We start from the raw sequence: 21,561 nt of genomic DNA on the forward strand, positions 1-21,561 counted from the left end.
GCGTATAGTCCAGGCCATGGTTTTCCCAATTGCAATATATGGCTGTGAAAGTTGGACCATAAGGAAGGCTGAGCGCAAAAGAATTGAGGCCTTTGAACTATGGTGCTGGAGAAGACTCCTGCGAGTCCCTTGGACTGCAAGGCGTTCAAACCGGTCAGTCCTAGAAGAGATCAACCCTGGCTGCTCTTTAGAAGGCCAGATCCTGAAGTTGAAACTCAAATACTTTGGCCACCTAATGAGAAGGAAGGACTCACTGGAGAAGGGCCTAATGCTGGGAAAGATTGAGGGCAATAGAAGAAGGGACGACAGAGAATGAGATGGCTGGATGGAGTTACTGAAGCAGTAGGTGTGAACTTAAATGGACTCCAGAAGATGGTAGAGGACAGGAAGACCTAAAGGAACATTGTCCATGGGGTTGCGATGGGTCGGACACGACTTCGCAATTAACAACAAAATTCTTTTTCCTTAGGATTGTTTAAATTTTAATAACTCTTTATCATTAATGTTATTAAAACCTCATGTCGGTCATTGTGATATAGAAAGAACATGAGTATTCAACTGCAAATAAAGTCTCTGTTTCATTTATCTAATTAAAAAAAATATCCAATACACAATGTGAACAAAGGAAATGATAATCACTCCTCTCCCTCTCCCCCCCTCCCGCAAATCTCCTTCAATCAATTCATTCAAAAAGGAATCTAGGGACAGTTGTGTATTTTCTTAAACAATCAGGGCTGATTTAGGCCAGTACCACCCTACAAGTTGTTACCTATAAAGCCCTGTATGGCATTGGGACTGAACAGAGGGAACACTTGCCATCCAGTATGTGTTGGCAGAGTGGAAACTATTAAACATTGTCAACTTATGAAACCAAGGAAGCCTTGTCTACTGCATCCCCCCACCCCTGAGATGTGGATTTGTCCTAGATTTCCAGAAAGCTCAGAAAACCTGGCCTAGTGGTTGATGTATTATTGTTTGTTAGGGCACCTGTTTTGTTTGATTTTTGTTGTATATAAGTTTTTTGTTTTTTTTTAAGCCTGGGCCATCTGCTGGGTTTGATGGTTTCATCTGTTTTTAGGGTTTTTCTGGTTTTATATGCCACCCAGAATCAACTAGAGTTGGCAGTTAATAAATTATTTTTTTAAAAAATATAAAGTTGCATGCAAATTACTAGACAATTGGTAAACTAATAGACAATTGGTAAACTTTGTATTATGGCTACATAATACAAAGCTAAACATAATGACCATAATCGAGCCTGCCATTCAAGTCACCTACATGACTGACCCAGTTTTACAATCTTTTTTGTGGTGATTGTTAAGTGAATCAATGATTTACTAAGGACCAGTTTTGCCAAAAAGCAAAAGTAAATGCCAGTTTTCAGCAAAATTGTTGTAACACATAGTCATATGTCTATGGGATGCTGCAAATGGCCATAAATGCAGCCTAGTTGCTGAGCACCTGAAATGAACATGGAGGGGTGGATGTCGGAACTTCAAACCTTGGGTCTTAAGTACACCCAGGGAGGTTCACTGTAATTTCAAATGGTTGCTTAAGTGACCGATCGTAAGTCAAGAACTATCTGTACTATTTATGTGCAGTGTTTTACAGGTTTAAAATAAAATTTGCACCCGCCATATTCATTCTTTTCTTATTTTAAATATATATGCAATTTAACATATGTATGCATTGAAATTTGCAGAAAAATATCATGTTTAACTTTATACTATGTACAGGCTGGGTCAGCTTTGGTTCACTTAGGATTTCACTGTAGCAAACAACTGAGCAGTGATGCCTAAACGTTTATATGCAGCTATATAAATTTCACATTCTCTCTGATTCCTCTTATCATAGTGAAGTTCCTACCACACAAATTCCAGACACATCATGCTTCACTCAAAATAAATTTCTAGATAGCTTAATAAAGAAACCATTGCTGCTTATCAATCTGGAAAAAGTTACAAAATTATTACCAAAGATCTGAATCCCCTCTGATCCACAATCACATACATAGTTTTAAAGTTAAGATTTGAGATAACTGTTAATCTTCCCATCCTCTCACAAGTATTCCAAATGTTAGGTTTACATGGAAATGAAAATTGTTTCTCCTTCACATGCTGTGAAAATGTTCACATATAAAAGATGTTTCAGCCCAAGAAAGGGAATGGCATGGGAAATGTTTCTGAAGGGATCTTCCCCAATTAAAGGAGAAATATATTCAGTCTTGCAAGCGAAAGGACTGACATATGCCAAAAATCTAGCACAGGCGGCCCAAACTCTAGTTGCTATGAGGGATATAGGAGGAATCACATATAGTACCAAGGGTCCAGGTGCATTAATTCACACATTAATGCAAAAACCTCTGGCAAGTAAAAAATGTAGAATATGAAGATTATCACTCTATGTCATCAAACATAAATATATTAAATTAAAATCACTTTATTGTGAAATAGAACTACCTTTTACTATTTCAGTTTAACCATTTATTTGGTAGCATCTTTTATTAAACAGAACATCAAAATTTGTTTGATTATGAATAATAGTATAAGATAATACTGGAACATAATCAAGTGACTTCAGGCAGGTTTTATCTCATCAGAAGAGCAAACAAACCAGGAACTTATTTCCACAAAATAAAAATGGCACTGGCAGTTCTGAAAGGGACAAAAATAATATTTTGATTTTAAGTTCGTATATGATATCTTCTCATACAATAGTATAATTTCTGCAGCTGTCACTGAATTTGAGATTATTTTGGACAGAACACAGGGTAAAAAAAATATTTCTGTTTACATTGATGAAACATAATTGCCATTTGATGTTTTCTAAATATGGAAGATCATGGATCATTTCTAATTAGGTTTTTAAGCCTCACATACCTTGTTGGGCTGTTGTGGGCAGAAAGCAGGACCATGCCCTTTGGTATGCACAGAAGGGAGGTTAACTGGTGACAGGAAAATCATAGATCCAGGCACAGCTGTGTGTGGAAGGGCCTGTAGCAAAAGTTCTGTGGAAAACACAAGCTTCTTATTCACCCCCAAGTAACTGAACACTTCTGGCAGAGGCTGAATCAGGAACAAATTCCTGCAAATATAGCACACTGCTGCTTCCCAATTCTGTTCTCTTTTCCTGTTCTCTTTTCCTGATCTCTTATATGTGTACCAATTAACAACTACTGTATCAATAGAGAAACAACTATAATTTGTTCAGCACTGTCACGACTTTGAGCAGTTGATGAATGAACTGTCATTAAGGGAGGACTACCTATACTTGTCCAGGACATAAGTATTTTTTCCTGTAATAAGTAAACATTCTCCTGCTTCTTATCTGAATCAAATGAATGCATCACAGAAGCTATGCTTTAATTTATAAATATACCAAAATCAGAAATCAGTAGGGATATTTATCTTTGCTGTGTTTATCATTTGGAGTTAGGCTGCAAGACACATGTATTTTTAGGACTGTAAGACTGCCATGACTATAATATATTGAAACATAAAGGCACTGGCAAATAACTGTCTATATTATTAACATTCTAAGACAGGCATGTCAAACTACTGGCCTGTGGGCCAGATGCATCATACTGAAACCACGCCCACTCCATTGCCGGCAATGGGGAAAAAGTCGTGATACATCACACAATGTCATGTGACATCGCAAGTTTGACATGCCTGTTCTAAGATGTGTCTCACACTCTGTTGCCATACTTGTAGACAGATGCCATAAAAGCTTAGATCTTGATTGGTCCCAAACTGACCAAGTCATGAAACTCCCTAATCTCCCTCTTCCTCCTCTGTTATCTGAGGATAATGGAAATGTATACTTGACATTGGCAAAGGAAATCTTCCCCATTAAGAGAATAGAAGCTAATTTGTTTAATGTTGATGCACTGCAGAAACTGAGGTGTTGTAGACATGATAGCTGCCTATAAGGAATATAACTAGGAGTTCTAGAAAACGAAATATTTTCGTGATTTATAAAATACAAACAGTTTAAAATAAACAAAAAAACAAGAATTATTAGCTGAAAGGATGAGTTCTCAAAAGAAAAGGAAAAGCTGGTTAGAAATATACTTTTTGTAATACAAACATACCCCTTTTAATATATATATATATATAAACTCTCAATTCATGCTAAAAATGAGCGGGTTTAATGTGATATAGTTAATCAGTAGTATTATTTCTGCTTCTTAAAAAGCTCATACATACCAAGAAATAGATCTCCCAGGGTTATCAAAATATTGGCTTGTATGCACTAAAAACAAAATTATTATTAACCAAATAATATGAGTCTACTTATTTCAGATTTTATATGAGTCTAAAATGAGTCTACTTATTTCAGATTTTATATGAAGAAACAGAGAAGTGGCCAAAACAAGCCGTTTCATAACTTCTCAAGATTTTGTAAAAGTAGTTGAGAATGCTCAAAAAGTTGGCTTTGTAGGGTCACAGCAATCAAGAGCTCCTGCTTCAAGACTGAGGGAGTCCTCGGGCAAGATATTCTCATTAGGCTCCTATGAAAAAATTAGACATGCAGCTTGTGAACCTTCTTATACTGCCTCTGACCTTTTGTCTCCTCTGTGCAAAGTGAGACTGGAGGCATCCTTTGGGCAGATGAGCTTTTTAAAGCTTTATTTTGCATAAAGAAAGAAACATTTTACAGTTTACAGGTTTCCAGTTTCTACTTTACATCTGTTTATCTTCTTTTGCCTTTTTCTCCAAATATTGTGTGAACGCAAATTGATTCCTTAATAATAATTATCACACAGTATTACTGACTAACAGATTACCACTCCTTTAAGAGCAGCTTGCTGTAATTTTGGCAGCATTGAGCTTCACAGTTTACTGGATGTGGTCTAGAACAGTGGTTCTTAACCTGGATGATATTGCCCCCCCAGGGGGCGATTTCATTTTTCAGGGAAGCGATGGAATGAAAAGGGGCAACGCGGGGGCGAAAGAATGAAAAGGGGATGATATGGGGGCGATGGAGTGAGAAGTTTTGGGGACACTTTTGAGACTTTTTCGTACAGTGAATCACTGTATATCTGTTGTACAAAAACATCAGATCGCTCGCTATTAGTGGATTGAATTGTGTTTTCAAATATTCCTCCAGCTAGGTTCAGTACAGAATGCCATACATATGTGAATACGCATCGCTTATCTTCATGTGCGTTACGCAGCAGCCTCTACCCATACAGTGGTGCGCCATTGGCCAGAATGGGAAGTGAGGGAGGGGAGAGCGCTTCTTTCGAAACATCGCATGCTGAGTGGCTGTCCCCTGTGACGTCAGCTGTAATGTTGACGTCACAGTTTGAGTTTTCAGCTTTGTTTTCAAATTTTTGTTGTGCTCTGTAAGACATTTTGTGTGTCTCTTTGTATTGTACTTTTTTAGTGTGCACTCCAATTTGATATTGTATTTTCTTTGTGTCTTTTTAATCCTTTTTACAGTGTGCGTGACTATATATACTTTCCTCAAATCTTAATTTAGTTTCAGAGTTTTCGTCTTGAAATTCTTAGTTCCTGCATTGCGGTTTGTTCCTATGCTCTTTTTATATTTCTTTTTGCCTCTTAAACTTCACTTGTAATTCAATCATTAAATGTTACTGTTTTTCTTTTTGGGCATTTCACTTTCTTGAAACTGAATTTTGTTTTCAGTGGTCATTACATTTAAATGTCTTGAATAAATAAGATAATAATGAAATACATGTATCACAAAGTTTGGGAATAAAGTGCTGGGTGGCACCAAAAATTTTCACACAGTTGAGATATGGGAAAAAGACTGGAAATAAACTATTGCATCGATATGTCCTGATGACAATTTTAAAGAAAACAAAAAAAGTGTTTGCATAAATTAAAGAATTATTTCCTATGTTGTGCTTGAGAGATTATGTTGGGGGAGGGGAGAGATGACAACTTCCTCATTGGTTCAAGGGGGCGATTCGTTCAAAAGGTTAAGAACCACTGGTCTAGAGATTAGAAAATTGTTCTTTTATCTCCCTTGCATTATTTTTAGTCTCATCACGAGCTAAGGCAATTGTCTCTTGTATTGATTTCAACATAGAAAGAATTTCTTTCTGAGATTCATCAACATTTTCTTGTGGTATGTCAAGCTGGGGGCTTTGAAGACAAGTGTTAGGGATGGTTTTTTACCATTTAAGGCTAAGTATGGAAGGGGCGTTGTCTTACCTCAATGCCTTTTCTCAGTACGGAGATGGAGAATCCACCAATGGGTTTTCTCTGTCTGCCTGCTCTTGAGACCAAGTAGCCAAACTTGACACGCCCCCTCTTGCTAAGAGATCCAGTCTTAACGAGCGCAAAGCGGCTGAAGGTGGACGAGGTGTTGGCTCTCAAACCCTTAAATAAGGCCTAACTGACCTAAAGGGTAGGTGTGGATTCTCCATCTCTGTACTGAGAAAAGGCGTTCAGGTAAGACAACGCCCCTTCTCCAGTGCAGGAGATGGAGAATCCACCAATGGGACATACCATAGCCTCACTGTCCTGATGGGTGGGAAACTGATAAGGCCAGAAAAGAGTCCCCGGAGACCACTTGCTGGAGGACCCTCCGACCAAAGGAGGCGTCCGCCGAAGCAAAACGGTCGATCCTGTAATGACGTACAAATGGGGAGGGCGAGGACCATGTCGCAGCCCTGCAAATCTCCTCGATGGACATCTGAGTGGCCCATGCCACAAAGGTTGCAACACTTCGAGTGGAATGGGCAGTAAGATGACTTGGAGCCAGTAGTGAAGAGGACTGGTACACCTCTGCGATACAGGCCCCGATCCACCTGCCAATAGTGCCAGCGGAAACTTTCTGTCCCAGAGAAGCCAGACGGAAAGAAACAAATAGGGTCTCAGACCTATGAAAAGGCTCTGTATGTTTCATATAACGCCGCAGCGCCCTGCGGACATCCAGTGTGTGCCACTGCCACTCCAAGTCATGGGAAGGATTGGGGCAAAAAATTGGTAAGATGACTTCCTGTGCCCTGTGGAAGAGCGAATTTGGGCACAAATGTGGGGTCCAGGCACACCCGGTTGCTGTGAAAGATACAAAGGTCATCCCTGACCGATAGAGCAGCTAGCTCAGAGATACATCTGGCTGATGTGATAGCGATTAAGACCGCAAACTTAAGAGATAGATTCCGTAACAGAATAGTCATTATGGGCTCAAAGGGTGATTTTGTAAGAGTGCAAAGGACACAAGGCAATTCCCAAGAAGGATACCTGTGTATCACGGGAGGCCTGGTGTTGCATGCACCCTTGATAAAGGCACGAATCCTAGGATGGTGAGCTAGGGGAACGGAATTCGCACAGGTGAGTAGTGTGGACAAGGCCGCCACCTGTCTGTGAATAGTCGCAGGGGCGAGGCCTCTGTCCAGACCATCCAAAAGATAATCTACGATCTGAGAGATGGTCATTTTGGAAATATCCAGTTGTCGCCTTCGACACCAATGGCAAAAATTCTTCCAAGTAGAATCATAAATGAGATTGGTTGCTGGACGACGGGAAGCCTGAATCATGGTAATGGCGCAAGGGGAAAATAGTTCTTGTGCCATTATGCTGTGCTCAAGTGCCAGATGGTTAATTGTAACCATTGGGGGTCCGGGTGTTGGAGGGACCCCTGATGTAGAGACACGCGATGAGGGGGGATCTTCCATGGAGGAGATTGGGAAAGGTTCATCAAATTGGCAAACCACGGCCTCTGTGGCCAGTACGGGGGATCACTTCCGCCTGCTCCTGGAGTACCTTGCGGATGGTCGCCGGTATGAGCGGTAGGGGAGGGAACACGTAAAGGAGACCTTGTGGCCACGGAGTCCGCAAGGCATCCGTCCCCTCTGCCCCTGGAAGGAGATAGCGGGAATAGTACCTGGGGAGTTGGGCATTGGTCGACGACACAAACAGGTCGAGGACCGGTTGGCCGAACCTGTGAGAGATTTCGGAGAACAGGTCCGGATGTAACCCCCACTCTGAAAGTGCGACTGTAGTGCGACTCAGAAAGTCTGCTTGCTGGTTGTTGACCCCCGAGATGTGTTCGGCTCTGATGGAGGCCAGGTTGGACTCTGCCCAGGAACCCAGGAGCTGTGCCTCGGACATGAGGGACCTGGACCTAGTGCCCCCCTGACGGCTGATGTAGGCCTTGGACACCACGTTGTCCATAAGGACCAGGATGTGGCGACCCTGATTCTGTGCCTGAATTGGCAAAGAGCTAGGTGGATGGCCCTGAGCTCCAGCCAATTGATGTTGTGTTTCAAGTCTGCACGGGACCAACGGCCCTGTGCAAACTGAAACTGTAGATGGGCCCTCCATCCGAACAGACTGGCGTCTGTCATGATGGTGATGCGATCCGGTTCCTTGAAGGGTGATCCTTTGGTCACTGCCTGTGAGAACCACCAGCGAAGCGCCCTGTGAATGTGAACCGGGACCCTGACTTGACGGTTGGATGCGCTGGCATTCACCTGTTGGAAAGGTAGCAGGAACCATTGGAGGTCCCGCAAGTGGAGTCTGGCCCAGGGAACTATGGCTATGCAGGAGACCATCTTTCCTAATAATTGGGAGAGTAAGACCAATGGAACTGTATGTTCCCTGTACACCTGGTGAGCTAGCTCCCTGATGCTGACCACTCGCTCCTGGGAGAGATAGACCGTGCAGTTGGTGGTGTCTATCACAGCTCCCAAGTGTAAGAGCTTGGATGAGGGAACTGTCTGGCTTTTTTGGAAGTTGACTGAGAAGCCATGTTGTTGAAGGACCTGAATGGTGTGTTTCACATCTGCCTGAGCTGCCTGGAAGGATGACGCTTGAATCAGGATGTCGTCCAGGTAACACTGGATGCGTATTGGTATCTTCCTTAGCTGGGCGGCTAGCATGGCCAGGATTTTGGTGAACACCTGGGTGCTGAAGAAAGGCCAAAGGGAAGGGCCTTGTACTGGAAATATCTGCCCCTGTAGCAGAACCTTAGGAACTGTTGGTGAGCTGGTATGCTTCTGTGAGGTCTATTGACACCAGGAAGTCTCCCTGTCTGATGCCTCCCAGGATGGACTGGAGAGATTGCATCTTGAACTTTTTGTAAGTGATGTAATGGTTGGGATGCTTGAGGTCCAGGATCAGTCTCCACCCTCCTGAGGCCTTGGGAACCACAAAGAGGATGGAGTAGAACCCCCTTCCCCTGTTGTCTGTTGGTACCGGTTCTATGGCCTGAATCTCTAAAAGATGTTGGATGGCCTTCTGCATGAGTCCCTGTTTGAGTGGATCCCTGGAAATGAAACAGACAATGAATCAGTCCAGGGGTTTGGCTAGAAACTCCAGAGACAGACCGAACTGGATGGTTTGCAGGAACCAGTTGTCCATGGAGGTGAGTTCCCACTGATGGAAGAAGTGGGCTAGCCTTCCCCCGATGGGAAGGGCAGTGTAGGAGTCACTTGGACCTTCTATATGGACATCCTGCCCCTCGAAATGGCCGTTTGGTCTGTCCCTGTTGTCTGGGCCGAAACCCTGGCCTGTCATAAGGACGGTTGTATGGCCTTTCCTGTCTGGGAGTGTATGAGTGGGAGGGCTGAGTGACTGTTGTACCTGCTGCCTGTCGAAAGGACTGTCTACGAAAGTAGGGAGTGGGATGCTTGTCAGACTTCTTGTTCAAGTGAGCCATGACCTTGTGCTTGTCCTTGTTCTCCACAAGGTACGGGGCCAGAGCCTCTCCAAATAAGTTGTTGCCCAGATAAGGAGCAGTCGCTAGATGCCATTTGAGCTTGGCGTCAGCCCGCCAATGTTTTAGCCACAGCATCCTTCTGGCAGTAATATTGGAAGCTATAGACCTAGAAGCAAAGATGGCAGACTAAAGCGTTGCATCCGCAGCATACTCAGTAACCGCCACCATCTTACTTAGGTCCTGGTGGGTCCGCAAGTCCTCAGCAGGTACACTAGCCTGAAGCTGGCGTAACCATAGAAGGGTGGTTCTGACAAAAAAGAACGCACAGCTGGCGTTTTAATTGCCCATGCCGCTGATTGATGGCTCTTCTGAAATGTTATGTTCCCATTTCTTGTCGTCAGCTTTAAGCGCTTTCGACAAGTCCCCAGCGATGCCGTTTGGGATACCAGAGGGGTCTATGCTTCATCTACCTTGGGGACCTCCAGTGCATCGGTGAGATCTGTGGAGGTGCTAAAGATCTTTTTGTCAGTCCCGCTTATGGAAGGGCATGAGGAAGGGGAAGCCCATGATTTCTTGATCCCTTTCAGGAAAATGGAGGGGCATGAAACGTGATGTTCGGTTGCCACTGTTTCAAAAAATATTGGATTGGGCTGGTATCCAATAGAGCCTGCGGTTGAGGGAATTGATCTGAGCCTATATTTGCCATTGCTGTGGCCTTACATAGGATTGAGAGAAAAAGGGCCGAATTGAAAAGGCCTCCCGAAGGGGAGGGCTCAGGAGGAAGTTCCTCCTCCTCTGACAGGATGAGATCCGGTTGCTCCTCACCTTGAAGGACCTGAATGGTGTGTTTCACGTCTGTCTGCTCATGGAAGAATGCACAGGAAACGTAGGCTCCTGGAGTATGGGGAATTCCGTAGGGGCCCCATAAGGAGGCATGCCTGATGTGGAAGCCCCTTGATCGGGTGCCTGAAAGGAACGCTGCGCTAGACGTCTATCCAATACCTTGGATAGTAGGGCCTCAAGGCATCCATCAGAGAAAATATCTCCAAAGTCTGGTCCCGAGTCCCGCTGCCGTGGGAGTAAATGTGTCCTCTGGAACTGCGCCTGGAGCTATTGTAGTGTGTTGAGTCACTGTGGGGTGTGAACCTAGAATGACCAGTGTTCCTGGGATGGACCATACACCTTGAGCGGAAGTTGAGGAACCTAAGGGGAGATCAGATTTGGGGCCGCCAATTGCATCGTATCTAGTCCGGCTTGCCTCTGTGCTCTGGAGAACTCCTTCTCCAGAGCTTGGTGCCTACGGCTAGCTTGCTTCTCCACCAGCTTGGAAGACTTCTTGAATGTGTGCTTAGTCTTGGACTTGGACTTGCCTGCCACCTCCTGTTCAGAGGATTTATGGCAGCCATAACTGGAGGATGGAGAGGCGGTGCTCATGGATTGAGGCAACGTGGAGCCCTCCATCCCAGTGGAGCAGTCTCAGACAGGCTGAGGTGACACTCTGGCAGGCAAGTAGCTGGCAGGAGTGAGATTGGAACAAGTAACAAGACTGTTCCCCTGACTACCCGACCAGAAAAAAATTTCTCTCTGGGCTTTGGTCAAGGCACTTGAGTTAGATACCGAAGGCACGTTTGGAACCACTCTCTGGGCTCCGCCCGGAGGCCTTAGGTGGTCAGTCAGTGTGCACCAGTAAAAATGAAAAGGCAAAAAAAAAAACCCAAAGGGGCGCAGAGGCCTAAGAGGAAAAAAGATGTCCTGAAAAAAGGAAAGATCCGATCTCAGTTGGCGGCTGCTATTTGTATTATGAGGCCTGTCTGTGTAAATACTATGATTAGGCCTAGTTGGGCCTTAGATGTAACCATGAGGCATTCAAAATGGCCGCTCCTAATGCGAGTAGGCCTATTGGGCCTGGAGGAGCCCTCGTTAGGGTAGCGGCCTTCAGGGGTGAACCCACAAATTGCGCCCCGTGAAAATTGAATTTAGAAAATAATTCCCTGAAATGGGCTATAGTTGGGCCACCGATGGGACTGAGGTGCTGCGAAACTGTAAATAAGGCCGTTCCCGGGTCCTTGTGCTTACCGGAGCTTCAAAATGGTGGCCGCGACTTGTTCTCAGCAGAGAACAGTCTCCACGGCCTGGTAGCAAGTTCCTTGATCCTGGGCAATTGCGGAGGCAGCGCTAACCACTGCACCGTAATTCATCTTTGTGAGCTGCCTCCCAATGGCCAGCAAACCCACGAAGTTTAAATTGGCTCCGTTTGCCTGAAACGGCAAACAAAATGGCATCCGCGACTGCCTCTGGCTGCCTAGGATGCCTCCGAGGATCTGAATTCAAACTTGAATTCAGACCTGCAGCCTGAAATCTAAAGCCAGAATGAGGGACTGGTAAAGTGGTAAATGGGAAGGAATACGCTCCTAGCAGCCCCTACTAAGAGTTTTCCCCAGAGAAAAGAGAATATGAAGGTTGCAGAAAAACTCCCCCCCCCCACCTCACACACCTCAAACACGTTGAAATTAGTACTGAGCCCAGTACTTGTGGGGAAATTTGTTAAGAGGATTGTAATTTAATGTTTTGTGCCGAATTAAATAGGGAGAATTCACCAATGGATTTTTTCTCTGATCTGCTATCTGCTGAGAGCCAAACCTGATACGTCTTCAAGAGCTGAGACCAAGTTAAGACTGGATCTCCTAGTAAGAGGGGGCGTGTCAAGTTTGGCTACTTGGTCTCAAGAGCAGTCAGACGGAGAAAACCCATTGGTGGATTCTCCATCTCCTGTACTGGAGAACATCCATTTTGTTTTTGTATGTGGTCTTTTTTTTATTATTAAAAGTTTTTACACTTTTACAATAAAATCCCTCTCCCACTACCTCCCTACCCTCCCAAAAACCCTCCTCCCCTCTTCCCAGAGCTGAATACAGGGTTAACTAGAACTAAGAATACAAAACATTTAAACTTAAGTAAACCTCAAACAAAAGTTACATTAAGAAAAAATCCAATATATATATATATAATAAAAAAGTCCAATATATATATATAATAAAAATTACTTATTATCTTAAACTTTAAACTTTAAACATAAATTATTCAAAAGCTAAATAATATCTTTTAATATCATACTTATACTGTATAAAGTTTATCCATCTTTTCCACACCAAGAGATATTTCTCTTGTGATTGATCTTTCAAATAAGCCGAAATTTTTGCCATTTCAGATAAATAAGAAACTTTAAAAAAACCATTCCTCCAAAGTAGGCAAAAATTCCTTCTTCTAATATTGTCCTATCAACAACCTTGCCGCTGTAATTAAATTTAACATTAAAATAATTTCTTTATCATCACAATCAACAATAATACCTAACAAAAACAATTGTGGAATGAATTTATCCTTCTCTTAAAAATTTTTTGAATATTCCACCATATCTTTATCCAAAAAGCTTTTATACTTTTACATGACCACCAAATATGATAATACGTTGCATCCAAACAACCACATCTCCAACATTTAGGTTGCAAATTTGAATACATACGAGACATCTTTTGTGGATCAAGGTGCCATCTATAAAACATTTTATAAAAATTTTCCCTTGTGGACTCAAGGTACCGAATTTCAAATTGTATTATGATTCTGTGGTTTTAACACTGATTAGTGATTAGTGATCCAATTTATTTAGGGATTTAAAAAGTTTCAGTCAGTTGTCATTTGAATTCCAAATTATTGAGCCAGCCTATCAGTCCATCCTTAAGCCTCCTCTAAACAAATATAAGTAAAATTCAAGTTTTTCTGTCCAATGAAAAACATATCCTTTCTGTCCAAAGAGAAAAAAGCAATTAAAAGATATTCATCAATCAAAGGTTTATAATCCAAAGTATTCCATCATCTCAATCAGTAATTCATGTTTCTTCTACAGGGAAATAGCTCCACGACACAGCTCTAAAAGTCAGTTAGTATTTGTATTCATAATCCAGGGAGGCCAGTTTCAAAATAGTTTATTGTCTCTGCCAGACAGATAAGCAGCCCAAGAGGGTTTTTTTCCCTTTTCCCAATTACAGTCTTCAAAAGTGAAAGTTTCCAAGGACAACAAAAGTCTTATCTGAGTCTGGGCTTCAAGCCAAGTTTCTTTTAAGCATTGTAGTGCTGTGGTTTGCCACTAGATGGCGTTGACGCCGTCTTCCAGCTTTTTAAATCCAAATGTATATTGCAAGCTTTTCAAGTCTCTTTTCTAAAAAAGTCTCAAAAGCACTTTTAGTCCCCAAATTTCAAATCTACATATCTGTATTGATTCCAAATTAATATTGTAATTTTCTGTTTTCCCCCAAGCAATTAGTTTGCCGCTTTTCTTTTCCTGAGGGAATGGGGCAGAAATTCCCCTTCCCTTTCTCATCGGGGGGGATTCTTTGCTGTGGGCGTTTTTTTCCAGGAAAAAGTCTTAAAGTCATAAAAAGAGGATAAAGTCTCACCCAGTTACATCTACGTTGCTCAAAAGTTGCTTGTTAGTGCTTATTTTCTTCATGAACGTGGCCAGTCTTTCCCCCACTGGTTTGGAGAGCTTCCTCAGATCAAACGGAAGGGCCGACGCCCCTCCGTGATCAACAAGGTCCCCTCCTTCTTTGTTGCCTCTCTGGGGTGACTTTCGACCCTATTTAGGGTCTTCAGCGAGGCGAAATCGAACATGGAACACAGAGCTGCACCCGACTCACCATGATGCCTAACTGTAAGTCCCCTGTTCTTAAAGTTTCTACTGTGCTGGACCGTCCCCTAGGACACATGATCACATTTTGGGTGCTTGGTAAATGGCTCGCATTTACAACACGTTGCAGTGTCCTGTGGTCAAAAACCAGCAAAAAATTTCCATTGGATAAAATGTGTTCCTACTTGTAACCATGTAGTTCACTTAATAACCATCGAGAGTTAGTTAATGACTGTCATAAAAATGATCATAAAATCAAGTCTGGTTATGTGATGCCTTGACTTACAACTGCAATTACTTACAACCAAAATACTGGTCACAACTATGATTGTAAGTCTAGGACTACCTGTGTAGGGAAAAGAATATTCAAAACCACAGCAAGAATATGAAAGATTGCATTTACAATGGGAAGAGTGAGCATAAAGGAATATCATCTTCCATTCTTGCCCTCCAAAAATCATTGCTGGTTTCTTTAGGACAGACATGTCAAACACAAGGCCTGGGGGCCAGATGCGGCCCGCAAAGTGGTTTCATGTGGCTTGCGAAGACATCCTGGAAACAGTGAGGGAACAGCACCCGCAGCCTTGGCCCTGGCCCAGGCCAGCCGGGAGCCAATGTACAATTTTGTAGTGGCCATCTATGCTGAAATGCATTCAGTCTTAGCTCCACAAGGCCATCTGGAAACAGCGAAGAACCAGCCCCTGCCGCATCGACCCCACCCCTTGGGTGCATGCTGGGGAGGTGTCACCCTTTGTGAGGAATGAAGAAATGCACCATCGCCTGGAAGTGGCCAGCAAATGGCCCTCGCCTACTTCACATATCCGACTTGATGGGCTCTGGGGGAGGGGTTTCGGCAGGCAGCGGGGCGCTCTCCTCACAGCACCGAGAGGCTGAGCCAGGAGGTGCAAATCCCAAAAGAAACACGAGGCTGCCCAGCTCCCAGCCTGCCTGGTTTCAGCAGTCAGCGGGGCGCTCTCCTCACAGCGCCAAGAGCTGAGCCAGGTGGCGCGAATCTGATGAGAAGTGCAATGCTGCCTAGCCCCCAGCCTGCCCAGTTTCAGCAGGCAGCAAGGTGCAAAGCTGGTGAGCTTTGCACCACCTAGCTTAGCCTGGCACTGTGAGGAAAGCGTCCCACTGCCTGCTGAAACTGGGAAGGCTGGGGGCTGGGCGGCATCATGCTTCTTTTCAGATTTGCGCCACCTGGCTCAGCCTCTCGGCGCTGTGAGGAGAGTGCCTTGTTCCCTGCCAAAACCGGGCAGGCTGGGGGCTGGACAGCATTGCTCAGGTAACATTGACTCTCACGCTGCTCATGGCATTCCCTCCCCCAGAGCCCACCAAGACAGATATGTAAAGTAGGTGAGGGCCTTGTGCTGGGCGATGGTGCATTTCTTCATTCCTCACGAAGGGTGACACCTCCCCAGCTGCATTTCTACCTGTTTTTCTCCCTCATCTCAAATATTTTCCCACCACTCTGTACTTAGGAAGGAAGGAAAGAAAGAAGGAGAGGGAGCGTCTGAGGGAAGTCCTGCCTTAGTCCTGCCCTGCTGCCCTTTCACCATCCCCTTGCCCCCTCCTCCTACCTATCGTGAGGGTCTCCCACCCTATTGCTAAGGAAGCTTTGGATACAAAGCTGGGTCTCCTCCCATGGAGAGGGAATGGGCCTCCCTCTGACTTTGCCTTCGTACCCATCATGAGCAACCTGGCTAAGGAGAGCAAGTACAGCAGCAGCAGCCTTGAGGAGGAGGTAAGTGCAGCTGGGCGCCCCCTTGGGAAAGTGGAGCTGGACTTGGTGCCACGGGTGCTCGAGGGCCAGGTTGGGCATTTGACCTCTGTTGTCCAGGGCTCCCAGCAGCCTGCGCCACCATCGAGCCCCCCCGCATGGCCTGAGAGGAACAGTGAGGCTCCTCCATGGACCATGCCTTGGCATTTGCCCTGGTCCCACCACCTTCTGCCAGAGACCCTCAGATCTGTCTCATTCCTGCCCAGGCCCCCACAGGCACCCTTGACACGAACGATGTAGAGCTGGCCACGCCCATCCAGTAGGCCACATCCACTCCATCCACACCCACCCAGTAGGCCGCACCCACTCTAACCACACCCATCCGGCCCCCCGAGGGCAACCGCAATGCTGATGCGGCCCTCAATGAAATTGAGTTTGACACTCCTGCTTTAGGAAATGGACAAATTGGACAATACAGTTAAACCCATAAAATTGAAATATTTATGTTTTCACATTCATATGTTGCCTATTTCTGCCACTCTAGACACTTACAATATATAAAATGTAAGGCATATATAAAAAGATGAAAACCATTAACAACAAAACTGTAAAAACTGTTCATTAAAAGCTGTTGCTACCATTAGGTAAGAATGCCTGAATTGTCTCTGAAAGAAGACTAAATTTATTGTTTTTTTTAAAGCAAAAATATTGCAATGGTTGATGTATGATCTATGAGAGGGAACATCTTTTACTTTTCACTTCCTGTAGAAAAAACATTTCAAAAGAAGCTTTATATAGCTTGCTAAGACATAGGAAGAAATCTCTGAACCTAAGATACACTTCTCAGATTGGGTCACTCTTCCAACACTATCATAAACTAAGGCCCTAGTAGCTACATTGAAGGAATAGACCATTTCTCATGCTGGGGGATTTCACGCACCAGTTGCTCTTGGGGAGAAACTACAGCAGAAGCAGTTCAGGGACAAAGAAGCACCAGCAAATTGTATCAGTATTAGAGTTACCAGATCTGAGCTGCAAAAAATCCTGATAAATGTTAGATGTCAGCATGTTTTCGATATCCCTTCATTGCAATTTGCTCTACACTAGTCAGTATGCAATGAGGCTGGCTACTGCTTCCCACCACTCATTGCGCACTTTATGGATGCATGCCAACCATGCAATAGACAGGACTAGTTTTAGTCTGTTTTTTAAGATTGAAAACTTTTTTTTTAGATTTACAGGATCTTTGTCTTCAATAACCACAAAAGACATTTGCAACAGTACAGATGCAAAGATTGAATGAAGTTGTTCTTTTTAAATATTATTTATTATATTTATATGTCCCCTTCCTCACAGAAAAGTTTTTAATTTCACACAAATAATTAGATGTGCACAATGTTGATCAATGTATTTTGTCCTCAAACCATGTAAGTAAAGAAATTATCTAATTAGTGAACAGATAATTACCAAAAGTGTTCTTGTACTCCTTGATTCTAGAAAGATTTTCTAGTGTTGAAAAAACTCAAGAGAAACAGCAAGCAGAAACAGGCAAATAAAATAACCAGTTACAGAATTGAAAGCTCCTGCATTCTACACACATACCCTTGTCCATTTCAGATATGTCTCATAGATTACATGTTTTGCACATTTTCTCAGAGCTCCTTTATATCTCTTATTTTATACCTAGAGATGTTATATTCTGGCTAGCTAGTTTCTTTAATTTTGTCATGTCGCAAAAAGTATCATAATAGTGGGTTTGCTCACTCGATGAGCAACTCAACTTACAACAATGATTTACAATTGGAAATCCAGTTCTAAGTCGGGGACTACCTATATATACATATTTGCATTTATATTCTTATCTGCCCAATAAATAACTACTTTGGCTTTTTAATGTGTAAATCAAAAGAACTGTGCCTCTCTTGCTTCAACTCTTGTCTGAAATTATTAAATTAAATATGACCAATACACCTATAATGTTAAAGACTAGCTATATCAAGAGGACACATTTTTCTTGAAGCTAAAGTAGCTGAATTGCATAGTGGTACTACAGGAAGTTTTTAAACCAATAGTAAATCATGTCATTCACAAAGCTTCAATGGGAACTATCCCAACTCTAATGAATAATGTATACCCTGCAACAGAATTATGTATTTCCCTTTTAAGAAAAGTGCATGACTATAAATCACAATACTAAATTACACGTTTGCTTTAAAATGGAAGTTTCATACTGTAAGTAACTCAAGTGAAAAAGAGCCGCCTACCATCTTTTTAGAATTCCATTTCATTGTTATCGTGAATTATTAAACTATTTCTCTCTTTTCTCAACACTGATAAAATCTATTTCATATATCACTCTGAGCGCTTACAAGTTATTCTTCCTGAACACTAACAGACTGGTGCTTTGAAAAAAACAAGAAACCTTGAACACTGCAAGAAAGAAACCAAACTGACAATCTCCAAATCAAAGGAGATGCTATTTACAGTTAACAGTATGCCCAATTATCTTAGGTGGTTTTTGTACAGGATATCATAATGTATTGCATTCAGATTCTAGTTCCCAAGATTATAGGCAAAAGTTACAAAAATTGCTTATCCCCAATTACTTAGAATATATTACCCAAAAGTATAGATCGGTGTTTCTCAAACTTAGCAACATTAAGAGGGAGAGATTTCAATTTCCAGAAGGTGGAGGCTGGAGATTTCTGGCAAGTTGAAGTTGTCAAATTTTAGAAACATTGGTGTATTGTAGATCAATAATTTCAACCTTAAAATCAATCGCTAAATTAAGATGTGCAAAGTTTTGTCTTTGTAACCTCATGTTTCCTATACACAATTATAAAGGCTTCATTTATGATTTATGTCATTCTGGTTGAAGAACAGGTTTTCACAAAAGAGCTTGGAATGCCTGATATTGATACTACTTCATATGCAGGTTTAATTGATCCTGTGGTTTGTTTATTTTTATAACTTTATTAAGCTGTTTAAGGCAATTAAAAAAAACTAACCAAAAGCTAATAGTCAAAAAAGAGACTAGAAAGGGAGTCAGAATATAGTGAGAAATATCGGACCGAAGTGCAAAAAATAAAAAATATAGAAAAAAACCCCGAAGAATTTCTTTTTCAGCAGACACAATAAAACATGAACTCAATTCTTGCTTTAGAATATCCAGAATGCTATTCCTTTTACAATCAATACCTATTTTGATTATGTATTGAAAGAGATATCTAAATTTGCTTGGCAAGGTAAAAAAAAACAAGAGTTAAGCATATATCGTACTTTCACATTATGCTAAGAGGAGGCTTACCCTTACCAGATATAAGTGTGTTTTGTGGTTTGCTGCTTAGTTTGGTTAAAAGACTTTGGAGATTTGGGTGTCATGCCTATTTATGGTATCACAAGGTTAAAATTAATGCAAATTTTAAAAATCATTTTACAGTATTAAAATTTGGAATAAATATAAACCTAAAATATGTCTTGTGACTATTCCCACAAGAAACATATTATAGAACAGAAATGGCAACTAATCAGAAATAGTCATGATATAGTGAATTGCTAGAATACCCACCAGATTCATTTAAAATAAAATTAAGAGAAGATTTGATATCAGAAGGATTTAAATGTCAATGGTTTGCATATATGCAACTCTCAGAAAGATTGAAACATGATAATTTATGGTTTTGAATATGATAGAATTATATTTGAAATTTAATTACATATCAAAGATCAACATATTACTGCTAAAGTATATACATTTCAGTTAACACTAGAAACATAGCCTGAATAAGTTAAAGAGTGCATGATAAAGTGGGCTAAACATTTTGGATATAATGTACAAATGAAACAAAGGGGAAATGTGTGAACAAAGAGGATGAAATTTACAGTATGTTACAGTCTGAAAGACAATTATATAAAATGATGTATAGACGGTATTTATCATCAGAGAGATTGTAGTAAATGTATAATGGGACTTATGTTGGAAAATCTAAGCACCAAGATGGGAAATTTCACCACCTTTAATTTTCACCTTTTTAATGAACATGTAAAAAAGCTAAACACAGATTAATTAAAAAAGTTTTGAAGATCAAGATACAAGTCAGACCAGAGACATTTTTGTTAAGGCTGATGGACAAAAATTTGGAAAAAGTGCATGGTATTTTGTTCTTATATATGACAACAGCAGCAAGACCCTTATATGACTTGGAAGGATCTGAGAATGCCTACAATGGAAGAGTGGTTGGTAAATCTGATGAAACAGGACAAGATGGCAAAATTGATGGCTCTTATTACAGAAAAGACATTGGCTAAATTTAATACCAATTGGAAGCCCATTTTGGACTTTTTGTGTCAAACAGAAAAAATAATGAAATATGTATTTGAGTATTAATAGTATTCACAGATTGTAAAAGATGCCAGGTACATTGTAATTATAGATCCTGTCATTTGTGATTTAGTAGTGTTGATCCATTGCTTGTAACTAGAATTGATCGATCCGGGCTTGTCACTTGATGTCATGGGCTGAGAGAATGTAAGTGGCCCAAAGTCAAAGTATATCTTGCCTTTTGTCTAGGAGCAAAATGAGGTGTAAAGAGAGTTCCTTCCCTCACAACAGTGCTATAACTGGGAAGACTTTAAGATAGCAAGACCATTTTTTGAAAAAACAACTGGAAATTACTATCTGAAACTAAGTTATTTGTATAATTTATTTGTATAATTGTTCAATAGAAAATCTCAGATCACTTTATAAAGAACAAAAGAGGTTTGGAGGCAGGCAAAGCCAGGTAAAAATGATGGTTGATAACTCACAATATGCAACATGAGTATAAAAAATAAGCAACATATAGAAACTATCTTCATCTTATGGATTAGAAATTTTAACAGCCTAATTCATTTGGGGGGGAAGAAGGCTTTTTTGGGATGATATTACTTAAGGGATAACGCTTTTGCTTTTATTTAATAAAAGTTTTCCAATGATCTACTAATAAGACATGATATTCAGTCTACTCAGATGCTATGAATATCTGCTGACAACTTTGAGTCAAAATCATCTGGGCCAAAGCAGTGATGACAACAGACAGGAATGGAAAAAAAACTGCCAAGAAAGTAAGACTGGTACCCCACATTTATTATTTCATATTATAGTTTGTACACCGACTTTCTGCTAAAAAGTTGCTACATCTATGTTAAACTAAATGAACACAATTAAGGTCATCCTGGAAGACTTAATGACGATGCTGAAAAATAAGAACAAGCCACACTTGAAAGAATGATCTTAAAAGCTTTAATAACAGAGAAAGTGGAGCCAACTGTAATAGAGAAAGAAGCTTGTAAATTTCAGGAGGAATATAAGTTTGGGGTTTTTTTTTCCTTGCAGGCCAACAGTTTCCTAGGTATAGTTGTGTTTTCAAAAGAAACTTTCTTGCAGAACTTAAATCACATTGCATTGCTACTTAAAAAGTTCCTTGACAATAGAGATCATTGCAGATAGTGGTTTGCAAACGTTGGATAAGAATTCAGT

At 41.6% G+C, this 21,561-nt stretch overlaps 1 protein-coding gene across 2 annotated transcripts in view; it reads right to left on the reverse strand.

Moving 5' to 3' along the window:
• WWC2 (WW and C2 domain containing 2) overlaps positions 1–21,561 on the reverse strand; it is a 149,758-nt gene that overhangs the window by 121,691 nt on the left and 6,506 nt on the right. The gene's annotated exons all lie outside the window — the stretch shown is intronic.

This window comes from Crotalus tigris, unplaced genomic scaffold (genome assembly GCF_016545835.1).
Source record: "Crotalus tigris isolate CLP2741 ecotype Arizona unplaced genomic scaffold, ASM1654583v1 scf7180000017666.379230911805:20528666, whole genome shotgun sequence".
NCBI classification, from domain to species: Eukaryota; Metazoa; Chordata; class Lepidosauria; order Squamata; family Viperidae; genus Crotalus; species Crotalus tigris.